Source organism: Gorilla gorilla, chromosome 11 (genome assembly GCF_029281585.2).
Source record: "Gorilla gorilla gorilla isolate KB3781 chromosome 11, NHGRI_mGorGor1-v2.1_pri, whole genome shotgun sequence".
Lineage (NCBI taxonomy): Eukaryota > Metazoa > Chordata > Mammalia > Primates > Hominidae > Gorilla > Gorilla gorilla.
Window position 1 is genome coordinate 94,322,426 of NC_073235.2, and position 24,544 is coordinate 94,346,969.

General features: G+C 40.4%; 1 pseudogene; it reads right to left on the minus strand.

Moving 5' to 3' along the window:
- Positions 1–998: 998 nt before the first annotated feature.
- LOC101138416 (dnaJ homolog subfamily B member 1-like) lies at positions 999–2,447 on the minus strand (annotated as a pseudogene).
- Positions 2,448–24,544: the final 22,097 nt, after the last annotated feature.

Sequence of the window (24,544 nt, forward strand, 5' to 3'; positions counted from 1 at the left end):
AGAAAATGGCCATCAGTCACTCCCTGTTCTTTCTTTGCTGCCTAAAAGCACAGATAATGCCACACGTTTTCTTATCTAAGGTCTTGGAGAAGGTTTATGGCACATTTACCAGGAAAGAAGAAAAGAAGTGGCTTTTTTTTTTTTTTTAAATTAAGGCTTAGCATCAGTCTTTAATGCTGCCATGCAGCATTGACAAGTCACACACTTTGGTCTCATGTTGGCAGTGGCAACTTACAGTAAGTCTAAAGGTCTGAGCACCAGACTGGCCTCCAGGGAACAGACATTTGTTCCAACTCCCCCTCCCTCCCCAAGATTTCTTCAGAATTCCATTATGGCCCTATACAAAGAGCAGTGGCTGCTGGGGACAGGTTTTATTTGAGTGTACATCAACTATACATGGAATTATAAAAACATATTTATAGATGTTCCACAGTGCTCCTGTAATCAGAAGCAAAGACCCTTTTATGAAAAGGGATTATATCTAGGGCTGTGCGAAATTCAAAAGGATCATATCCCTTTGAAAGAGTCCATAGTCCATGAGACAAAAAATTACCTGGGCCACTGGTAAGCCCCAGGTGTGCCAAGATTGCCTTACAGAAATGGAAAGAGTGTGACCCACAAAGTGAGGACATTCAGCTTCACTAGAGCCAGAGGTCAGGAGGGCCCCTTGATGGGTCCAGGCTCCCAGACTCTCAAGGGAGAGGTGGCTGCACTTGCTGGAGTCACTCACTGGAGGCTGGCTCCCTTGGTGCTGCTGGAAAAAGGGGTACTGCTTGTGGGCACCAGCCAGGCAGTTCTGCAGGAATAGTTTAGGTTCTCAATTTGAGATGGCCAAAGAGAAGACAGAATTCTTCAGGGGAAGAGCAAGACATGGGAGACAAATACAGAATAAGCCAAGAACTGATCATACAACAGAAACGGAGGAGCGTACAGGGTCTGGGAACCAAGACAGCGGGTCGACATTATCTACCAGCCAGAAGCAAAGGGACTCAGAGGGATCAAGTCCAGCTGCTGGTCTGCCTCTTGACCCTGGAGGGGACTGCAGGAGGAGGATGTGGGCCCATCCTGGGAGGGCTGCGGACCCAGTGGGGCAGACTGGAATGCCTTTTCCTGCTGTTCCCACTACCTGATGCCCTATTACTCCAAAACCACCGAAGTCTAGTGTATGACTTTGAAAGATTGTAAGATATGCTCTGGAAAACATTCAGCAGTACAAAAGCCCTCCCTGGGCCCTCCCACCCTCTCATGGTCCACAACTGGTAGAAAGATCCAGAAATCCTTGAGCTCTGGATAGGTCCCTGGTCAGTCCTTGGGGAGCTTAGGTAGCTCAGGTAGCTTGGAAGAATCTGCTCAAGTACGGTTCTTGATGTCTGGGGAATCCTTTCGGGGAAGATCACTTCCAATTCAATAATGAGGTCCCCACGTTTCTCTGGCGTTTTGGGGAGGGGAAGGCCTTCTCCACGAACTTTTCGTCGCATGCCAGGCCTGATGGCATCTTTGAACACGACGGGAATGGTCCTGCCGTCCAGAGTGGGGGCGTTCACTGTGTGCCACACAGAGCCTCCGGGAGGCTGATCCTGGAAGGATAAATGACATCAGAACCATCTCTCTTAAAGATATTGTGTGGCTTGTCCTTTAAAACAAAGACGATATCAGCTGGAATGTTGTTGGAGGTCTGGTCTCCTTCTTTGGGGAAGGTGATCTTGGTCCCTTCTTTCCACCCCTTCTTCACTTCGATGGTCAAGATTTTGTCTTCGTTTCGAATGCTCTTTCCGTCGGGGTTTAGCCGCTTGTGGGAGATTTTCATCTTCTTGGTACATCTTCTTGGTACAACCGCTGTAGATCTCTTCAAGGGAGACTCGAAGGTCGTGGGTGACTGGGGGATCTTGCTTCTTTCGGGTGGGCTCTTGGGCAGGGCGGGAGCGGCCAAAGTTCATGTTGGTGAAGCCACCCATTCCCATAGGGAAGCCAGAGAATGGGTCAGCAATGTCCATGCCTTCCTCCCCGTTCCGCTGCCCAAAAAAGGTGTCAAAGGGATTTTTGCCACCGAAGAACTCAGCAAACATGGCAAGAGGGTCTCCATGGAATGTGTAGCTGAAAGAGGTAGCATTGGCACCACCGCCGCTACTGCCACTGGGGCCGCTGCCCTTTAGGGCTTCCTCCCGGTAGCGGTCGAAGATCTCGCGCTTGCGCGGGTCTCTGAGCACCTCATAGGCCTCGGCGATCTCCTTGAACTTCTCCTCAGCGCCGGGCTCCTTGTTCTTGTCTGGGTGGTAGCGCAGCGCCTGGCGGCGGTAGGCCCGCTTGATCTCCTCGTCTGACGCGCCGCGGGCCAGGCCCAGCGTCTGGTAGTAGTCTTTGCCCACGGCCCCCGCCTGCAGCCCACTGACCCGCTGTCGCCATCCCCCGGCTCCGCCACCGCCCGGTCCCGGACTCTGTATACCCATCCGGCCAGAAGTGGCTGTTATACAAAGAGATCACATTCTTTCTTTAATGGTTAATGACAGTTACAGGAGTAAAGGAGTGCAGTTGGCTTTTTAACCTTAGTTCTCATTTTAGCTGTGACTGGAGAGAACTGCAGTTTCAAAGTCCTGGGTGAGAATGTCCACAGTGACAATGTCACTAATGCTATAGTCAAATAAGTTGCAACACCATTGCAATCACTTCTTGTCCTGCTTGCAGAGGTTGATATTATAGCTGGGACTTCAGAGGAATCGAAGTTAACTTTGATAGTTGTACATTTTGAATAATATGATTGTCAGGGTCAAACTACCATGCAGCTGTGTAAGCTACACTTTTGTAGATAAAGAAAACGTGGCCAATTCAAACTAAGAATAAGCACCCTGTGAATGCTGTTTTAAACCTTTTCTTGCCCTTAGAAGATTCACATTCACAATTCACTTCTTCTTCATGCCACCATCATCTCTTTTCCGCACTGTTCTTGTCTGTCCTGTTGCTGTGGTCTTCTAACTGGACTCTCAGATTCCATGCTTACCATCTCTTGTCTATCTTTTACACAGCAGTTGCAGTATTCATCTCAAAATGTAGTTAGGTTATGCCACTTCTCTGCTCTAAACCTTCCAGAGTGTTCTTATCTCATCCAAAGGAAATCCCAAATTCTAACTCTGTCAGACAAGCCCTGAGAATGTGGCAGGACACCCTCTGCCTGGGCCAACTCTCTGGTATCCATCTCCTGCCTCCTTCACCTTTGCCCAGCCATCTGGCCTTCTCTTTCTCCACCCATACTAGACAGGTCTTGCCTCAGGGTCTCTGCTTGGATTATAAGTCTCAAAGATACACACTTAATTTACCCTTCACTTACTTTAGGTGTCTGCTCAAAAGTTATCTTACCAGCCAGGTGCAGTGGCTCATGCCTGTAATCACAGGACTTTGGGAAGCCAAGGCAGAAGGATGGCTTGAGCCTAGGAACTTGAGACCAGCTTGGGCAACATAGTGAGCCCCTGTCTCTACAAAAAATAGAAAAATAAGCCAGACGTGGTGGCCCATGCCTGTAGTCCCAGTTACTCGGGTGGCTGAGGCAGAAGGGAACACCTGAATCTGGGAGGTGGAGGCTGCAGTGAGCCACTATTGTGCCACTGCACTGCACTCCAGCCTGGGCGACAGAGTGAGACCCCATTTCAAGAAACAAAGTTGCTTTATTGAGGAAATTCCTCTGAACACTTCCTATAACCCCTATGCTCCAATACTTACATAATTTTAAACCATGTAATACACTATACTTTTTTTTAATGTTTGTCTTCCCCAGCTAGAATATAACTGTGAGAGCCGACATCTTGTTTTGTTCACTTCTGTCTTCTCAGTGCTCCAGAGTGCCAGACATATATTAAGAGAAGTGCTCAGTTAATATTTGTGAATAGATGATTTTCAAGGATTGTTTGTGCACCTGGTACTCTGGCCATTTACTCACTCTCCTTGGCTCACGAGCACTTTTCTACCTTCTTGCTTTTGTTGAGATCCTTCCTCTGTTCCTTTCTGCTTTTTCAAAGCTGCATGTTCAAGTCTCACCTTTGCTTCAGGTCTCACCTGAAACCTTCCTTCATTCTATTCTCAAAGCTGAACATGTCTCTCCTCTGGTCCCCTCAGAACTATCCGTGTTCCCTATGTCTCTGTCTTGTACTAGAATGATTCCTCTTCATGAACTGGAAGCTTCCAAAGGTGGAACTCTGTCTGATTTATCTTTAGCCCCTGACACCCCCATCTCCACTCCACCTCCCCCCATCCCACAGAATCTACTTCTTGTATACAAAGAAGATACTGAATGAACATTTGGTCAATAAATATTGCTGAATAGATTTACCTTACTGTGACAATATTGATTTGATGGTGCAGCACTTGGGTAAGAAATGGTAGTAGAGTGCTCTCATAATTCTGTGCTTTTTTTTCCCCACCAAATTTCCCCTGATGACTTTTCGGTTTGGTGTTTTGTGTGTGAGGGGAGTAGAAAAACAAGTTGCTCCTGGGTGTTACCATTTTGCTTTATATTAATAAGTGCTGAAAGAGAAAACATTCATACAGAAGAAAAAATACCTAATAATCAGAATGTCAGGTTGTCTGCTCAGCTGTCTCAATCCAGGTTGGGTTAGTAACTAAGGGAAAGGTTTCTATTACAGAAAATTCTGTTAGCATCCTTCACTGCCTGAAAAACTTTTTCCCTACCTTTCTGATGGAACCCTTTCCTATATCCTAGTAGGGAGAATCAAGAGCAAGAAGTAGCTGTGCTTAGAAGTAGATACCTTTTTAAAAATCTGATTTTTCTTAGCATGAGTTTTCAACTCCAAGCTGTCAAGATTCTGCATTAGAGGTTCACAATGTACTTCTCTGTGGAACAGCTGGTCTAATTGGGCAAGTTTTGCTGTGGTGACATTAGGGCTCATTAGGCTTTCTCTTATCAGTGGTATAAGCTGTGAGATTTCCACCAAGCAGAGGGTTTAGGTTCTAAATGAGAAATATAGATTAGCATTTCACATAATGAAATAATGGACTTTAGTGTTACCTTTCTAGTGACAAAAGCAGAAACTTAAATCCATTGTAGGGTTCCTTGTTTAATCAATAAATAAACGAGAGACACAGAAGATTTATTTCTTCTGTGGCAACAAATACCATCATTTTTCTTAATTATCCTTAGGTTTGCTTTTCCTGCTTTCAGATTCTTTGCAAGTTAAAAACTGACTACACTAAGAAAGCGACATCAGATCTCTTTTTTTTTCTTCCATCTCTTTCATACATATAGAGAGTTTTGCTTTTTTGCTGCGAGTCTTATGTTTCTTAATGAAAACCCAATAAAGTCAAAGGTTTCCCAAGGTTGTCCAGGATGCCTTAAAGGCCAGAGGATCCAGCTGAGGAGGGAAATATCAAGGCAGATGTAGGAGAGAAAACAAATAGTTTGAACTTTGGATCCACAGATGGTTATGCCTGCCAACTGTTATGAGCCAATGAATATCTGGCCTATCATTTGTCATATTTATTGCAGTACATAATGCTGTAATTTCTCATGGCATGGTTATTTATCTTGCTGTGTTCTCTGAACAGCAAAAATTGCAGCCATGTTGAAGCATATGTATACCTTTTGGGTTTCATCTTTAAATAGCAGTCATGCAAATTGGCACAGACCTGCCCATCAAAGGACTGGGATTATAAATGTTGCAAAAGCAATGAGTTGTCAGATTATGGCAAATTCTGACAATAATTGAAACTATGCTCCCAGTCTTTTTCCTGTGTGCTTAACTACAGAGATTAAAGGAAACAGAAGCTCTCCCCTGTAGTTTGTTTTCTCTCCAAGGTGCCAGGGTGGCTTCCTGAAGTGGTGGCTGCTAGAGTTGTGAATGCTCTATCTGGAGACCTCTCTGGAGCATGCAGAGACCTGTCCAATTTCACAGTAAGCAAATGGGCTCTGGAAAGAGGGGAGTTTGAGAATGGGAGGAAGAAGGCATGAGGTAAACTCAGTCACTGATTTCTGACAGCAGTCGTGGGGGCACTGTGACATCAAAAGGAGCAGCAGGAACACCTGTCTTTACTGGCACCTCCGCGATTGGCAGTGGTGAGTCGTGAGTAGAGGCCACACGATGCCTTGTGACAGAAGGTGTGACTCACAGGTGGGCAGAGTCTTCAGGGCACTGTTGCTCACCTAGCACATCTCATTATCCAGGATGAATCATTGGGTCCAAATGAGCCTTGGAGTTGGGGCAAATTTGCGTGCACATTGAAGCCTCAGTGGATGGCAGATGTGAAAATGTGGGTGCCTCCCATCCATACTGGATTAGCTGCATTCATTTCCTGGGGTGTAGAAACTCACAATCTGTTGTAGGCCCCTCTGCTGTTGGTGTTGAAGGGCCTGTTGGGCATTGAGACTCCTGAGAACACAGGCAACTTCAAATCTCACTTTAGCCATTGGTTTTCCTCACAATGGCTTCAATCAGAAATGTTAACACTTACTATTCCAAAGGGTTCTGAGAGCGCTCTCTTCTTTCTTTCCCTGCAAGGCAATGAAATGGGCCTACAATGTTTAGCAGAAGACAGAAGAGACCCTGACATCATTCTAATTATTATTAGGGCTAACTTTAAAAGTCTGAAGTTTAAGGCATCAAAACCCTTAAGCCCTGGCTTAACCACTTTAGTCTCACCTCTTACCACCTTTCGGTTCCTAGAATGGGTGAGGGTCCCTTCTGCCTCAGGACTCTGCACAGCCAAGACCCTAAAAGGCAAGATAACTCTGGAGAAAAAAGAAGGCTCAAAAAATGTAACCCTGATGGTATAATTCTAAATTGTTCCCTTTCCTCATGAAATAAAAAGAGTGGACTCTATGGAGTCTCTAAAGTTGGCTGAGGACCAACCACTTGGGTTGTCTTAAGTTTAAAAGGCTCTGCTCAAAGAAAGAAAAGATGGGCAGATGACCTAGTACAAACATGAAATACATGCAGGAACCTGCATGAAGAGAGGCAGAAAGGTTAAGACTCAGAGAGAACAGAGACTTTTGAAAAAATACCAAAGAGGACAAGAGGCTTTTAAAATTATCTGCAGTGCTTAGTGCTTGTGGCAGTACAAGGTCAATGGACAACAACAAAAAAAGCCACTATTTTGAGTCCTCTTTTGCATCTGTCTCCTAGGTTAGACAGAATGCTTTTAAGACTAGGAAGAGTGGAAGAATAATTGGTAAGGGAACTGGAAGGCCAAGATATGTAAAAAGATCATCAGAGAGCCCTGCTCAGATATTTAAGTCTAGACACGTATGTCCACTTCCTAGGGAGACATGAATCACTGTGGATAGCACTTGAGGGAGCAGAGACATTGGGGGAAGTGCAAGCAGCCCTGAATTGAATAAATGTCCCCATTTTCGAGAAAGGAGAGTATATTATTAAACAAATGATTTGTGTACATTTGAAAAGTGAGCAAAATTGGGAATGAGTATTATAGTCCCGGAAGAAGGTTGCAGAGCTAAGGGAGCATAGCAGGGAGGCAAAGACAGAACTGGATTTAGTCAAATATGTGATGAGAGCAATGGGAAGGTAGCATACACAAACTCTAGGATAGGCCATCTGTGCACAAAGAACAAAAATCCTTAACACGCGGCAGCAATTCAACTGTGGTTTTAGGCCTTGGTGATAGATGAGAGAATTGCAGTTCTCCTGAAGTTCCTCTAAGCAGGCCTCTTCTGCCCCTTTCAATACAGCCAGGCTTTAGAGGTGCTTTTCTAGGATATGACTCTTTACTCTTTGTCCTTCCTTCCTTTGATCATCTCTCTCACCCTAACTTGAACTGATAGGTTCAGTAGAAGAGCTATTTACATTGGAAAGGCAATTAAGAATAAATTAGGAAAGGTCTAGTTAGCAGCTGTTGGAAAAGTAGCTGAAAGAAGATTTGATAAATATATGCTTCCTGGTCACCTTGGGCAAGCTAATGACTCTCATCCTTGGTTTCTCCTCTCGGAAATGGGAGCAATAGCTAGGCAGCAATCAGATGTCTCTCACTCCAGGTTCCCTGCCCATACCCTTGCTTTTCTTGGTCTGTTCTTGGGCTTTCTATTAATTTTACTTTTGGTTTATTACCTAGCACGTTTCATCAGATTCATAGGCATTTTGTTTCTCGACTACTCTAAATAAACAGCAAAGTCTCTTAAATCAGTGATATGTGACAAGAAAAGAAAATACAATAGCAATTCAGTCAGAGCATGTTTGGTCTAATTGTCTGCTGTTTAAACTATAGTAAATAATGTCAAGGTGCCCTTCTGTTTGCTGCATCTCCTCATAGCAGCTTATGCCCTATGTGATACAAATGAGAGACAGTGACTGAAAAGGGATGCAGGTTCTAGCAGGAGCTTTGCCACTAATAAGCAATGTGACTTTGAACAAATCTTTTTACATCCTGGCATTGTTTCTTCATCAGTGCAGTAAATGGGTTGATCTATCTTATCTCCCAGGTTCTTTCCAAGTCCAGAATTTTAAAGAGCCCATGATTTAACGCCAAAAACTGTATTATGGGATGAGCTGACAGCATACATAAGTGCAAGTTGATTAGGGAAATGGCATGGAATTATTTTTTAAATTGGCTTTCACAATAATAAATCATGGACTAAAGATACAGAGAAGAGAGATCATTTAATGTAAGTGTTCAAAGAAGCATAGCTTATTTTAAACAATGGTTCAAAATAACCTTTCATTCTTTGCCCTTATATTTTTCCTAATGGATGGCATAAAATGGATACTCAGCTTGAATAGTGGCTTTCATTCAATTTTAAGTCACCCTGTCATGTTGTGTTCTGCTGCTTTCTACGTTAGCTGACACTGCAAGATGTAGCACAATGCAGAATGAAGAGATAGAAATGTGACATGGCATGTCTGAAACAATACTTGCTTTTTGCAGATCAGTTATCATTTAAAGGCTGGTATTTAGAAACATTCTTAGATAATTCAATATCTCTATGTCTCTGGTAGGAAGGATGTCAACCTGAGTTAATTTTTTTGTTTATCAGACATGATAGGACAAGATGACATTAAAACGGTTGAAAGAAGCCATCCAGAATGCATATTTAAAAAATCAAGCAAATCTTTAAGGAGCTTAGGAGTTGCTTGGATTGATTTCCTGCAACCACAGAACTAAAGAATAAGTGATAATTGTCACAGACCATTGTCCGGAATAAACCCAGATATTTCCCATTGTTATCCTTCATCCTGATACGTTACAGTTGGCTGTGACATCACAGTCTTCTGATCTTGATTGAAGTAAAATCTTGTGAAGGAAAAGTGCTCTACAGTGACTGGGGCTTAGTCATTTATTTGTTCTCTGAGTTTACTCAGGCTCACTAATTTGTAGGTACAATAGAGTCACATTATCAGTGCTGTTCCAAATTTTGCAGGCTCTCACTGACACCCACTTAAACCATGTCTGTGCTCCCCTGAAATGGTCATTTCAGAGATTCTAACATATGCCTGTGAGATGTCCAGTTGGTCTTCATGTGGTTGTTCCACTCTCTCAGTCAGGCACTGGAGTCTCCTGGTGGGCACATGAGGGATGTGACAGAGCCCTCTAAGTGGCCAAGCTGCAGGATGGTTTGCAACAAAGTGGGGGATGAGGTCTTTCTCCTGTTTTGTGTGTAAATCTTTTAAGCTGTATCAACATTACATTGTTGGTGTCTCTTTCTGTATGGATTTTTAATGAAATAGGACCTTGAGGTTTTACCTGAAGCCCTCTCTTTTCCTGGGTACCAGATGGGCATCCAGCAGGAAAGAATGAGACGTAAGTGCCAGCTTGGGTTCTTTCATCAGCAACCAAGACAGTGTTTTGGGGTCATTTTTATCGTTTAGGATGACTTTCTTTGGAAATTTCTTCATTCTCTGAAGCAAATAAACTTTAATCAGGTCTTCCTTACCAGTTTTCCTGAGATGTCCAGACAGAATTTTCTGAAATGCGGTGGCAACATAGCCTCAAGTTGGAATCTCTAAACCTGTTCATTCAACAAACATTTTCTGAGCATAGTTTTTGTGCAAAAGACTCTCTTTGCCTTTTTATTCCTCTTTTTCCTAAATAATTTTTTTTTCTTTGGAACTGGCTTAAGTAAAAGAGTTGACATTTAGGACTTCTCTTAACGGAGACTGTATTAGTCCATTCTCACACTGCTCATAAAGACATAGCTGAGACTGAGTAATTTATAAAGGAAAGATGTTTAATTGACTCATAGTTCAGCATGACTGGGGAGGCCTCAGGAAACTTACAATCATGGTGGAAAAGGAAGAAAACATGTCATTCATACGGCAGCAGAAAAGGAGAAGTGCAGAGTGAAGAAGGGAAAAGCACCTTATAAAATCATCAGATCTCATGAGAACTCATTCACTATCACAAGAAGAGCGTGGGGGAAACCACCCTCATTATTCAATTACTTTTCACTGGGTCCTTCCCATCACATGTGGGGATTATGGGAACTACGGTTCAAGATGAGATTTGGGTAGGGAAACATCCACATCACATCAGAGACTACGAAGACATTTTCAAATAAAGCACAATTAGTAAGGGATGTACTTTTGAAATGTGGGTTTCTACAGCCAGTGCTTTTATTTACACAGAGGGCCATTACTAAATGCTTTGATTTAACTGGCTGATTAGACATCTTTGTAGAGGAAGAGGAATAATTAGGAAACTGCAGAAGTATTTGAACTCTCCAGAAAAAGCCAATGATTGATCTTTTGTAGTTATTGTTGAAGTAGATCTGTGTTTATCCAGGGAAAGCATGTTTGGTTGTTTTTGAATTGCCTAGCATTTTTATTGATATTTATTTTAGAATCAGAATGTTATTATAGTTGAATTATTTTTCATATGTATCCCAGTACAAAATTGTTTTATTGCATTGCATATAATCATATTTTGCATGAATGGAGTATGAGATTTACTTAATATTTATTTTTGCCTGCACATTGCTACCAAAATTACCAGCATTTAAAAAGAGCTTTGTGCTTACAGCCATCCATAAATTGCATGTTAACATTAATGGACTACAATGTTGATTTAGAAATGGCTAGGTACTGACATATTTTATATAATCATTTATATAACATTGTCAATTTCAGTAAAGAACGCCTGCTGTTTAATTGTGTCCCTGCAATATATGGTAGTTCTTCATATTAATGGCAAAATATCGTTGCCCTTCATGTTTGGAAATGATGTTACTGACAAAGATCTGTAGGAATGTATCTACCAGATCAATAGGTGATCAATAGTTTTCTGTACTCCGTGTGGAAAATACCATAGTCACTACAAGCAGAGTCTAAAATTTTTTTTAGCTGTGTCTTAAAGTTGTGGGTTCCATATACAAATTATTGTATGGACTTAAATAATTAATCAAGAAATAGTCTAGTGGATATACATGTACACACAATACCTTGGTTTTTCATCTTAACAGACTTTTGTTCAAAAGGTCGTCCCGCTTCTTTTTCTGTGAAGTTGTGTGGTCAACTTAAAGCATTGCCTATCTATATCCCAGTCCATGCTTTTGGCAATATCTACTGCAATATGTGAAGACTGAAACAATTAAGAACTACAGTTTATTTCTATATACTTCACCTCTTTCCCTCTCTCAGATTATTTTGGAACAAATCCCAAATAAATTCATCTGCAAATATTCCAGATTGTATCTTAAAATAAGAATTATCTCTTTCTCTCACTCTCTTTTAAACATAACACAATACAATGATCAAATCTAAAAAAACAATTTAATCATCTTTCTTCTGTATCATCAATACGCATTCAGTGTCTTTGTTTCCTGCCTGGTCTTTTGTGGTCTCCAAGTCACATTTGCCTGCCCCGATGGATGTCAGCCTCACAGTTCTGTATGAACTCAGGCTCACTCAGTGTCTCATTCAAGCATGCATCCCAAGCCTTTCTGCACCAAGGCAGACAGCACACCACTGGGCCAAACTACAATGCATCCAAAAAGTGAGGGGATAAAAGCCCAAGGATAACACTGACCTAATGGGGACAGGAGCCTGTAGAGCAGGGTTCCAGCCTCCTGTCCTTCAAATAGACAATTCCTGGCAGACTGCCACATGCTTCTCAGAGGTCCAGCAAAATCAGCCCCCTGTGCCTATAGTGGCAACCTCCCTAATGCACCTCTGTTGGCTTTTCCTCCTTTCCAGTAAGATTTTCCTTATTCCCACAGTTCTCTTTCTTGGATTTAAATCTCAAGTCCGTGAGGTATGCAAATTATGATATCCCATACTTTTAATAGTTTGAATTCAGATCCAAATAACATTGCAATATGTTGATACGCAACTGAATTCACTTTCAAAAATTGTAGCAAAATAAATATAACATAAGGTTTATCATCTTAGCCATTTGTTTTTCTCTTTTGATACAAGGTGTCACTCTGTCACCCAGGCTGGAGTGCAATGGTATGATCACAGCTCACTGCAGCTTCGACATCTCAGGCTCAAGCGATTCTCCTGCCTCAGCCTCCTGAGTAGCTGGAACTGTAGGCATGCACACCATGCCCAGCTAATTTTTGTATTTTTTGTAGGTGGAGTTTTGTTGACCAGTCTGGTCTTGAACTCCTGGGCTCAAGTAATCTGCCTGCCTTGGCCTCCCAAATTGTTGGGACTACAGGCATGAGCCACCACACCTGGCCCTTAGCCAGTTTTAAGTGTGTAGTTCTGTGGTATTAAGCACATTCACATTGTTGAGCAATCATCTCCAGCATCTGTCTCCAGAATTCTTTTCATCTTGCATAACTAAAACTCTGTATCTATCAAAATTAAAAATACTCTCCATTCTCTCAGCCCCTGGCAATGATCGTTTTACTTTCTGTTTCTATGAATTTGACTACTCTAGGTACCTATATGTAGAATCACGTGGTATTTATCTTTTCGTAACTGGCTTATTTCCCTCTGCATAATGCCCTCAAGGTTCATCCATGTTGTAGCATGGGTCATAACTTCCTTCCTTTCAAAGCTGAATAATATTCCATTGTATGTTTATACCACATTTTGCTTTTTTATTCATCCATTGATAGACATTTGGGTTGCTTCCACCTTTTGGCTATTTTGAATAAATGCTGCTATGAACATGAGTGTGTCGATATCTCTTTAAGACCTTGCTGTCAATTATTTGGGTACATATCCAAAAATGCAATTGTTGGATCAGATGGCAATCACATTTTATATTCCTACTAACAGTGCACAAGGGTTTAAATTTTTCCATATTCTTATCAATACTTGTCATTTTCTGTTTGCTTTGATTTTTAAATAATGGCTATTTTAATGGATATATCTTAATTCTCTTCTGATTAGTAAATTTCTCCTCCATTTTCTTGCTTCTATCTCTGTTTTCCTCTCTTTCTCCTTTTAAAGAAACAAGATTGTCCTGTTTTTCCATAATCAGGGTTTTTCTGACTATGTGCCTATACTGTCAATTTATAATGGAAAACTTATAAAAATCCTTTAATTTTGAATTTGAATGGGAAGTATCAGTGTAGTCTGGATACATGACATATTTTTGCCTTTTTCCAAATTACACACTTCCTACTTCTGTTTTCTGTAAAGGCCTAGAACAATAACCAATCCAGCAGCAAACGAGCACCACCAGCTCATAGATTAGGGTCTCTAAAACCAGGACATCTTGGAAAAGAGGCTGATTTAAGGAGCAGGAAAACAGGGCTGTCTGGGGCAGGAAATGTACAAGATAAGGAGGGAAATCTTGTCATATTTGAAAGCAAAGCTACTATCAAAGACTGTAGGAATTGTTTTAATAGGACTCTGGAGCCAATTTGAGCAGGTTGCCACTGATCAAGGATGGACTAATTTGTGCATCAGTAAAGATAATAGTTGCAATGGATTACAACATATCAAATATATTTAAATAAATGCATTCATAATGATGCTAAAATAGAAAAGAAAAACTCATTGCTCACCTTTGAAGGATGCTATGGATCCAGTTCATTACTTTGAGAACTGGTAAGTAAATTGATAGAATCTAGCTTTTCTTTTTCTTTTCCTATGCTAAATGTACCTAAAGAAATCACATTATTAATAAGGATTGATTTCTCTTTATGAACCATTCAAGTTAATAAATGAAGAAAAACCTACTACAATAGCATTTTGCAGCTCCTACGGACTTGAAGGAGCTGGGCATTGAGCAGCAATGGCTGCTGGCATCATGAAAGGGAAGATGGCCAGACAGTATGTGCCTCTCAATGGAAGTTCACAACACCACCTCTGATGTAGTCCTGCCAAAAAAGGAACACTTGAATCATATTAAGCCTACAGACTTATCTATCAATTTATAGGAAATATAGGAAAGGGGAACGATTATTAATATGTTTTTCCTTAGTTTATTTTTCATAATCCCTGAAATAAATAGAAATTGAACTGTGAATGGATGCATATTCATTTTGAAAACTAAACCTGAATGTCTCTAGATATTCACACAAAAGTATACAGGTGTCTGCCTAGTTCAGATTTTTGTCTTAGGAAGGAGTTCATCTTAGTGGCAAAGGAGCCATTTTTAAAGAGGTTGACACTTAACAGGATGTCTATTATTTCTTCTGACATCCTATCTTCTTATCTTGCTTTTGGTTATGTGAAGTAAGATGAAAGAAAATTGTTAACACTACATAGCACTGTGTGCTTGGTTTTAGTAATCTCATCTGTGATTTAGATATTTTAAATGTTTTCCTCTCTAAAAAGGGGAAAAAATGTGAGACTCAAATAAAAAGCCAACAGGGAGAGGGGCAGATAAATTGCATTCCATAGTGTTCAGTTTTGTGACTGCAAGATTAATCCTATTAATTATCTTGTCTTCTGACCTTATGTAGTTTGGATTCTTTGTTCGCTACCTCTTGAATACACACATCTTTCAGTGAATAGTAAAAAATCTGAAAATTTTGAAATGTTAAGTTAAAAGCTATTTGCTTCACTTGGAAACCAAAGAAGAATTGTAGGAGTTCTCCCCCATATCAAGTCCAGGAATATTTGATTTTTTTCAGTTTAATGACTAATACAGAATTCTTTTTGTGTGTGTGAGCAAGCTGCAAATTGCAAGATGACTCATAATGAATCTTCATCTGAAGGCTAGTTATTTACTGCTTATCTTGAATCTATTTATGATTAATACTTATTGCTAAAGATCTGTTGTGTAGTGTCAATTCATTCCTTCAAACATTTTACACTGTTTTATTAAATATATATTGAGCAACAGCTATATATCAGGTACCGTATTGGGTCATAGGACTATAGCAGTGAATGAGATCTCTACATTCTGTCCTCTCTTGGAAGTTCTTGTTTGGTGAGTTTTTCAGAAAAGCATATGCCAAGATGTAATTAGAACTGTAAGAGATTTATTGAAGGCAATACCCATGAGGGATAACTGAGAAAGGGAATGGGAGTATATGCAAAGAGCCTCAGACCATGATGCACGCCTGACAATTTTGCAGAAGGAAAAGACTAAGGAAGGAGGATTAGGTGGAAAGAACCTAAGACTACAGTGCAGGTCTGCGAAAGTCTCAGCTAGGCTGATGGGGAGCCCTGAGCAAAAATTGCTTTTTAGAAGAGTCCCACATTGGCCAATACTGGCCCAGCTCTAATGCCTTTGCTGCGTTGAGTTATCGGCTCAGAGCAGCCCTGAAAGCATATGGTCTGTGTTGCACACCATGGTGGATCTGGGGGATATGACAGCAGGAGGCTGTCAGCTAACTGCACAGGCCCTTTCCTGATGGGCCATCTAAAAGGTACATTGTTGAATGGATACAAGGGTGAAACATATTATAGTAAGGATACTATGGAGGTATTTTAGTAGTATAGCAGGACAAGTTTATATGCATTTACTTTTCTTCCAGTGCTCTGCTCTGGGTCATAGCAAGCAATGTTACCAAAATTCTTTTGCCCTAGGCCTATTAGATAGTGTCAGCCACTGGCAGGAACTGGCAGGAGATTGAAACGTGGAAGAGAGGAGAATTCAATTTATTTTCCCCTTCTTTATTTGTCTCCCCTCATCTCTTCAGCAATAGCTGCATCTCTTGTTTCCAGATCCTATCACAGTTCCTCACTTTGTGGTCCTAACTGTCTCTGAACAGCCATGGTCTCTCTCTGAGACACTGCTTGTGGCCACTGTCCTTTTATTCCATAGAGATGAAAGATCGTACTAGAAACTTCCTGCTGTTACCAGTCTCTGTGTTGCTTCACTGCCCCCTATTTGGCTTCCCAACACTTTCATCACCTTTGCTAACCAATTCCTTGTATTAGGTCCCCTTATTCTGAAATATATAGAGTGCTCTAATTTCCTGGTTATACCCTGATGGACAGACCTAGTCTGAAAGGGGTGAAAAGAGTGATCTCCTTAATGAAATGACATTTAAGCTAAAACCTGAGGTATGATTGGAGCTATCATAAATGAACTGAACGTGGCACTATCACTAGTTCAGTAGTAGTGCATTATCTTTTATACTATTTGTTTATTTTCAAAACAATTTAACAGAAAAAAGTACAGATTCTTGAACTGCAGGGACTGGGTTCAGATCTGAGCATCTGCCACTTTCTAAATATGTGACGTCAGGTGGGTTATCAAATTCCTTGTGCTTCAGTGTTCCTTTTTTTGTTAAACAAATAAAACAATAACTTCACCTTTTATGGAAGCTATGAGAAATCAATAAGTTAATATGTATAGGCAGCTTAATGTTTGTTATTCTTTTTCACACACATCGCAGGACTTTGGCAGAAACTGTACTACGTCAATGTGCATGTTGAGCCTTCAGGAAGATAATATTGAATATGTAGTAGACACTGCTTCATTTTTTTTCTAAAATCTAATGTTTCAGGGCAGATGTTTGAGGACAGCCTGGTTTTTTGTTACTGATTCTGGGTCACCTTCTCTTTCTGCCTGTATTCTTGTGGGTTTCTTTCTCATCCTAAAAATTCAGAAAGTTTATTAGGATACGTAAAGCTGTTGGTCACTTTTAATAAGTTTTGCTTAATGTACAGGTATGTCTTATTCTTTTCCAGGTTTGTTTGTTCTTTCCTTTTGGGAGAGGTTTTTGCTTTTTTTTTTTTTTTTTTTTTTGAATTATACCATAGACGTTTTTCTGTTACATTAGTCTGGGGGAAGCCAGTGTTTTCCCTTCAATTTACAAATTGACTCAGTAAATTCACTTGGCATTTTATCTAAAATGTACCAGGGTCTTATGACTAAGGTAACAGATTACGGCACATGCCATCTAAATTAAGGCCAAATATGGAGATATTTTTATCTTTCTTTGGACACTTAATGACCCGTCTGATATAGACAGGACTCTGTGCAGTTGTTAGAGCTTGGGTGATTAATTGGAATCTGCTTGGTCAGTTAGAAAGCTGAGTTTGCTCTCATAGCCCATTGATTCTTTTCTATTTTCCCCTGTCCCTTACCTTTTCTGTTGTTGTTGTTGTTATCTCTTCCTCATTTGGAGAAGTCCACAGTTTCACTTACAAGCAATAGCAGACTTACTAGGCCACATTAGTGATTAATATAGTTCTGGGCTATGGCCAATAATAAGCTACAAATTTCCATATATCATAGAAACAATAAAAACTTAACTGGGCAAAGAAACTTGGAGGTTGATTTGCTCATAGTAGAGATCCAAACTATCGTGATTCTTTCATTGACTACATTGGCTCTGGAGCTACCACAAAGGAACATCTTGGGAATGAGCATTATAATTCAGGATAACCAGGACTTTCAGAACCATTGTCCCATGGCAACGTCAAGGTAAGTAAGAGCATGCATTCTGGAGAAAGATAAATGGGGCTCAAGTTCCTGTTCTCCCTTCTCCTAACTGTAACTGTTGACCAATTACTTAATTATGCTAAGCTGTAAGCTACTAACTAGTACAATGGAGATGAGAATAGAACTTTCCTCATAGGACTGTTAGTGGCTATGAAATTAGATAATGCCACTTGTGTGGTGTCTCACGCCTGAAATCTCAGCACTTTGGGAGGCTGAGGTGGGTGAATCACCTGAGCCTGAGGTCAGGAGTTCAAGACCAGCCTGGCCAATATGATGAAACCCCATCTGTACTAAAAATAGAAAAAATAGCCGGGCATGGTGGCGGGCGCCTATAGCCGAGCTACTCGGGAGGCTGAAGCAGGAGAATCGCTTGAACCCAGGAGGCGGACGTTATGGCTAGCTGAGATCATGCCATTGCACTCCAGGCTGGGTGACAGAGCGAGACTGTCTCAAGAAAAAAAAAAAAAAAAAAAATTAGGAAATGCTTCCCATAGTCCCTGAAACAGGAAATATTCAATATACCTAAGTTGTTTTTATTATTACTAGTCAATATACAAATCAATACCATATATTTCACAGCTGTGCCTTTCTTTCTTTTTTTGTCTAATAAATACATTTATTCTCTTTCAAGACAAGAAATTAGAGTTGCTACTTTCAAATTTGATTCCTGAGGAAAACAACCCACAATATGGGCATGGGGATCAGTGAATTGAACATTTGACCTAGCATTCAGTTTTTAGCAAGGGTGAACTAGAAGAGAATGCTCAAAGTGTAAAACCCTATTTCTTAAGTGGCTTTGGACTGGACTCTTCTATTTTTTTCATCAGAGAAGATCAATTATCTAGTTGTCAGATTTCTGCTGCTTGCTCTTCTATTTTGTTCTTTTCCTCTGACTTTTATGGTTTAAATGTGGTTTGTCCTGACCAAAACTCATGTTGAGGCTTGGTCTCCAATATAGTGGTATTGGGAAGTGGTGCCTTTAAAAGGTGATTAGGTCATTAAGAGGGATTAATGCCTTTCACATGAGAGTGAGTTCTTGCTCTCAAGGGGCTGAACTAGTTACATTGAGAGGGCATTGTTATAAAACAAGGCTGCCTCTGATGTTTGATCTCTTTGCGCATGCCTGCTTCCTCTTCCTCCTCTCCACCATGTTATGATGCAGCAAAAGGCTCTTCCCAGTAGCCAACCAGATGCAGCCTCCTGATCTTGGACCTCCCAGCCTCCAGAATTCCTAGCTAAATAAACTTCATTTCTTTGTAAATTACCTAGTCTCAGGTATTATATTACAGCAACAGGAAATGGACCATGACACTGATTTTTAATCTCTTTTTCCTTTACCTTTGCTCTCTGAAAGAGTGTGTCAAATCTTTTTTCACAGCCCAGGTTTAATGTTCTGCAAGGTCAATTTAGCTCTTTATGGCTTAAAGTGATATTTTAAATACTATCATGACATTATTAGTTACCTTACCTTCTTTAGATTTTTTTTTTCCCCAAATGCAGTCAACTCTCTTCCAAAAATATCTTCCTATATCTTATCTTTCATTTTAAGTATTATAAAAGCAATGTTCTAAAATGTTTGTTTCTTGGAACAAATCTTTATAAAAATACACTCCTCCAGTTTTATCATGCTATCTTGATTTTCTTGCCAAAACTTCAAAGGACTTAACACTGTTTATTTTCTGTATACTTATTTTTGATAGAAGGCAGGTCTATTTTGATCTGTTATTTGAATAAAAATTAACATGTTACATTTTTCTGAGTCTGCTCACTGTTTAGCTTGACATTTTCTACTCCTCCTTTTTATGTTATAATAAAAAAGAGATGATACGGATTTATATTAATAGTTTGGTTATTAGGCAGACAGAGAAGGATGAAGAGAAAATTGAGGCATGAACAGTCCCAAAAGAAGCAGAAGGAAAACGGTACTCTATATATTTGTTGAAGAGATAAAGTTTCCGCATCTAATTTTGCCGTTAACCTAGTGATTGCTTTTAGGCACATGACATCATTTTCTTGTTGTCTGCCTGCCAATCTGGGCAAATGTTGTTTTGTTTTAGGAAAATGCCTCTGAGTCAGGATGAATATGTCAGTTGGTGGGAAGCTGACTGATTGTAACTCCTTTTTGTATGGCCTTATTTATTTCCTCAGCTCAGTGCTTCTGCCTCAGAGGGTTTTATTTATTTATTTATTGAGGAATCATTGAAACTGACTATAAGGCAAGTAGTTTGTTTTTCCTATAGTTTTTCGCTCCCCCTCTTCTTCCTTCCTTTCCTTCTTCCTTTCGTCTCTCACTTCCTTTCTCTCTCTCTCTCTCTCTTTTTTTGTTTTGGAGACAGAGTCTCCCTCTGTCACCCAGGCTGGAGTGCAATGGTGCGATCTTGACTCACTGCAACCTCTGCCTCCCGGGTTCAAGCAATTCTCCTGCCTCAGCCTCCCAAGTAGCTGGGACTACAGGTGCCCACCACCACGCCTGGCTAATTTTTTTGTATTTTTAGTAGAAATGGTGTTTCACCATGTTGGCCAGGCTGGTGTTGAACTCCTGACCTTAGGGGATCCACCCGCCTCGACCTCCCAAAGTGCTGGGATTACAGGCGTGAGCCACCATGCCTGGCCCCTTTCTCTTTTAGGACAGTTTTCTCATTAATTCAGAAAAGTATTCATCACAATGGGGAGGGATGAACCATAGTAGGAAATTAGGGTTGGTAGAAATTCCTACCTTTTTTTCTATTTGGTGTAGCTTACTCCCAGGTTACTGATGCAATGGTGCAAAGAGTTCCAAGTGGAGTTGTCACTCTCTGTCTCTTGTCTCTCTTCCTTATAACCCTAATGGTCTGATGGTTTTATCAGGGGAAATCCCTTTCACGTGGCTCTCATTTTCTCTCTTGTCTGCCACCATGTAAGACATGCCTTTTACCTTCTGCCATGATTGTGAGACCTCCCCAGCCATGTGGAACTGTGATTCCATTAAATCCTTTTTTCTTCATAAATTACCCAGTCTCAAGTATGTCTTTATCAGCAGTGTGAAAACAGACGAATACAGTAAATTGGTACCAGGAGAGTGGGGCGCTGCTATAAAGATACCCAAAAATATATATGTAAGTGACTTTGGAACTGGGTAACAGGCAGAGGCTGGAACAGTTTGGAGGACTCAGAAGAAAACAGGAAAATGTGGGAAAGTTTGGAATCTCCTAAAGACTTGTTGAATGGCATTGACCAAAATTCTGATAATTATATAGACAATGAAATCCAGGCTGAGGTGGTCTCAGATGAGTAACTTGTTGGGAACTGGAGTAAAGGTGACACTTGCTATGTTTTAGCAAAGAAACTGGTGGCATTTTGCCCCTGCCCTGGAGATCTGTGGAACTTTGAACTTGATGGAGATGACTTAGGGTATCTGGCAGAAGAAATTTCTAAGCAGCAAAGCATTTAAGAGTTGACTTGGGTTACAAACTTTCAGTCTCAAAAGAGAAGCACAGCATAAAAGTTCAGAAAATTTGCAGCCTGATGATACAATAGAAAAGAAAAACCTATTTTCTGAGGAGAAATTCAAGCCTTTAAGCCGGCTGCAGAAATTTGCATAAGTAACAAGGAGTCAAATGTTAATCACCAAGACAATGGGGAAATGCCTCCAGGGCATGTCATAGACCTTTGCAGCAGCCCCCCCCCATCACAAGCCTGGCAGCCTAGGAGGAAACATGGTTTCATGGGCTGGGCCCAGGGCCCCCCTGTTGTGTGCAGCCTAGTGACTTGGTGCCCTGCATTTCAGCCATTGCAGCTGCTTTAGCCATGGCCAAAAGAGGCTAAGGTACAGCTTGGGTCATGGCTTCAGAAAATGCAAAGCTCAAGCCTTGGCAGCTTTCATGTGGTGTTGAGCCTGTGGGTGCATAAAAGTCAAGAATTGAGGTTGGGTAACCTCCGCCTAGATTTCAGAGGATGTATGGAAACACCTGGATGTCCAGGCAGAAGTTTGCTGCAGGGCCGGGGTCCTCATGGAGAACCTCTGCTAGTGCAGTGAGATAGGGAAATGTGGGGTTGAGGCCCCCACACAGAGCCCCTATTGGGGCACTGCCTAATAGAGCTGTGAGAAGAAGTCCACCGTCCTCCAGATCCCAGAAAGGTAGATTCACCAACAGCTTATACCATGCACCTAGAAAACTGCAGACACTCAACACCAGCCCATGAAAACAGCTGGGAGGAAGGCTGTACCCTGCAAAGCCATAGGGGCAAAGCTGCCCAAGACCATGGGAACCCATCTGTTGCATTAGTGTGACCTGGATGTGAGACATGGAGTCAAAGCAGATCATTCTGGAGCTTTAAGATTTGACTACTCTGCTGGATTTTTGACTTGTATGAGGCCTGTAGCCCCTTTGTTTAGGCCAATTTCTCCCATTTGGAATGGCTGTATTTACCCAATGCCTGTACCCCCATTCTATCCAGGAAGTAACTAAGTTGGTTTTGATTTTACAGGCTCATAGGCAGAAGGGACTTGCCTTGTCTCAGATGAGACTTTGGATTGTGGACTTCTGACTTAATTCTGAAATAAGTTAAGACTTTGGAAGACTGTTGGGAAGGCATAATAGGTTTTAGAATGTGAGGACATGAGATCTGGGAGGTGCCAGAGGTGGAATGATATGGTTTGGCTGTGTCTCCACCCAAATCTCACCTTGAATTCCCATGTGTTGTGGGAGGGACTCAGTGGGAGATAATTGAATCACGGTGGCAGTTTTCCCCATATTGTCTTCGTGGTAGTGAATAAGTCTCACAAGATCTGATGGCTTTAAAAGGGGAAACCTCTTTCACCTGGCTCTCTTTCTCTCTCTGCCTGCCACAAATATAAGACGTGCCTTTCACCTTTTGCCATGATTTTGAGGCCTCCCCAGCAATGTGGAACTGTGAATTTATTAAACCTATTTTTCTTTATAAATTACCCAGTCTCAGGTACATCTTTTTCAGCAGTGTGAAAACGGACTAATACAAGTAGGTTGTCATTGTACAAGAGCACTTGTCTGAGTGGAGGCTGAAATCCATACTCCTGCTGCCCAAGCTGTGTCACCTAGAGGAAGAAGCCCTATATAAAAATAATTATAAAGACACGGTTTATTTGCCCAGTTTGGAGACCTGAGTTATCCTAGAGCAAGTGCCCATTTCTATTCAATGCACAAAAGTTTAGTATGGTCTATTAGTGGTCCGTGCCACATTAGGTGAGTTTGTGAACTGTGCTTTCTTGGAAAAGAGAGCATCTTGATGGCTTGCTTTCATCTTATTCTGTCTGGGCCATCTCTGGGAGAAATTTTTTTATGTACTTTCCTTATTTTTCAGCTGGTATGTAAGAGGCGTTTGACCCTATTCTTCTGTTCTTACCTCTCTGTGAAGTCCCTACTTTGTTAAAGAAAAATGTATTAAGTGGATAAAAACCTCAAGAAAAGAAAAAAAGGAAGAAAGGAAGAAAGAAGGAAAGGAAAGAAAAAAGAAAGAAGGAAAGATAGGAAAGATATAGTGAAATGTCTTTGTTCTATTCTTGTCTCCAATTTGCTGAGTTTTTTACTCTACTGTCATAAGTAGCCACCTTTAATAGTGTCCTATGTTTGCATCTATAATTTGTTTATGCATGCACAAACCAATAGAAATATAAATACTTTCTTATTACTCAATATTCTCTTAAATAGACAGGATATTCTATATGTGGCTTACATTTGAATTTTTATTTTCATCCAACAATGTCTTCAAGGATTTTCAAATTTGCACGCCGAATGGCTTTTCATTATTTTGTTCAGCTACATAATATTCCATTTATGAATAATTCATTTAACCAGTCAATTCTAGATAAACATTAGAAATGTTTTCAATCAATTGTTCTTACAAACAATGCCATAATAAATAACCTTGTACATTATTCATTTTTGCACATGGCAAATACGTCTGTAGGATAAATTCCTAGAAGCAGAAGAGCTAAGTCAGATGGTATTTAAATTTGTAATATTGATAGATATTGCCAACCTTTCATTCATAAGATTTCAGCAGTTCAAATTCCTACCAATGAAGTTTGAAAATGTTTCCCTAATGACTTACTAGAATAGTGTCTTATCAAGCTTTTAGATTCTACCCATGCTGATAGGTGATATTTCAGTGTCATTTTAATTTGCATTTCTGTTAATATGAATGATATTATCTTTTAATAGGACTGTGAGATATTTATATTTCACTTTCTGTGAAGTCTGTTTATATCCTTTGCCCATTATTTTGTTGAGTTATTGGTCTTTGATTATTTAAATTAGTTTTTAGGAGCATTTCATATTTTAATTTAGCTCTTTCTCTGTTAAATGAGTTGTAAATACAGTTTTTTAAAAAAGAGTTTGTTTTATGTCTTTTGCCTTTGTTTTTATTTTATTTCAACACATAAAAGTCTTTTTAAATGTAATCAAATTTATCAGTCTTTTATGGCTTCTGGAATTTGAATGAGATTTTGAAAGAACTCCTTGAAACAAAGTTTATAAAGGAATTCTCCCATATTTACTTCTATGATTTAATTATTTCCATGTAAACCTTTGATTGATTTGGATTTTGTCCTGATATCATCATAAGGTATCATATATAAGGTGGATCATATATAAGGGTTCAATTATTTTTCCGGAATGCCACTCACTTTAATCAAGAGTGAGACATGTATTCCCATGATGAACACCTTTATTTGACTTTGTACTGAAGAATAGTCCGTAAAATTATACTAAAGAAAGACAACAGAGGTACAAAATTTTAAAGAAAGCTACCAGAAAAAAAAAAACACTATTTGTAG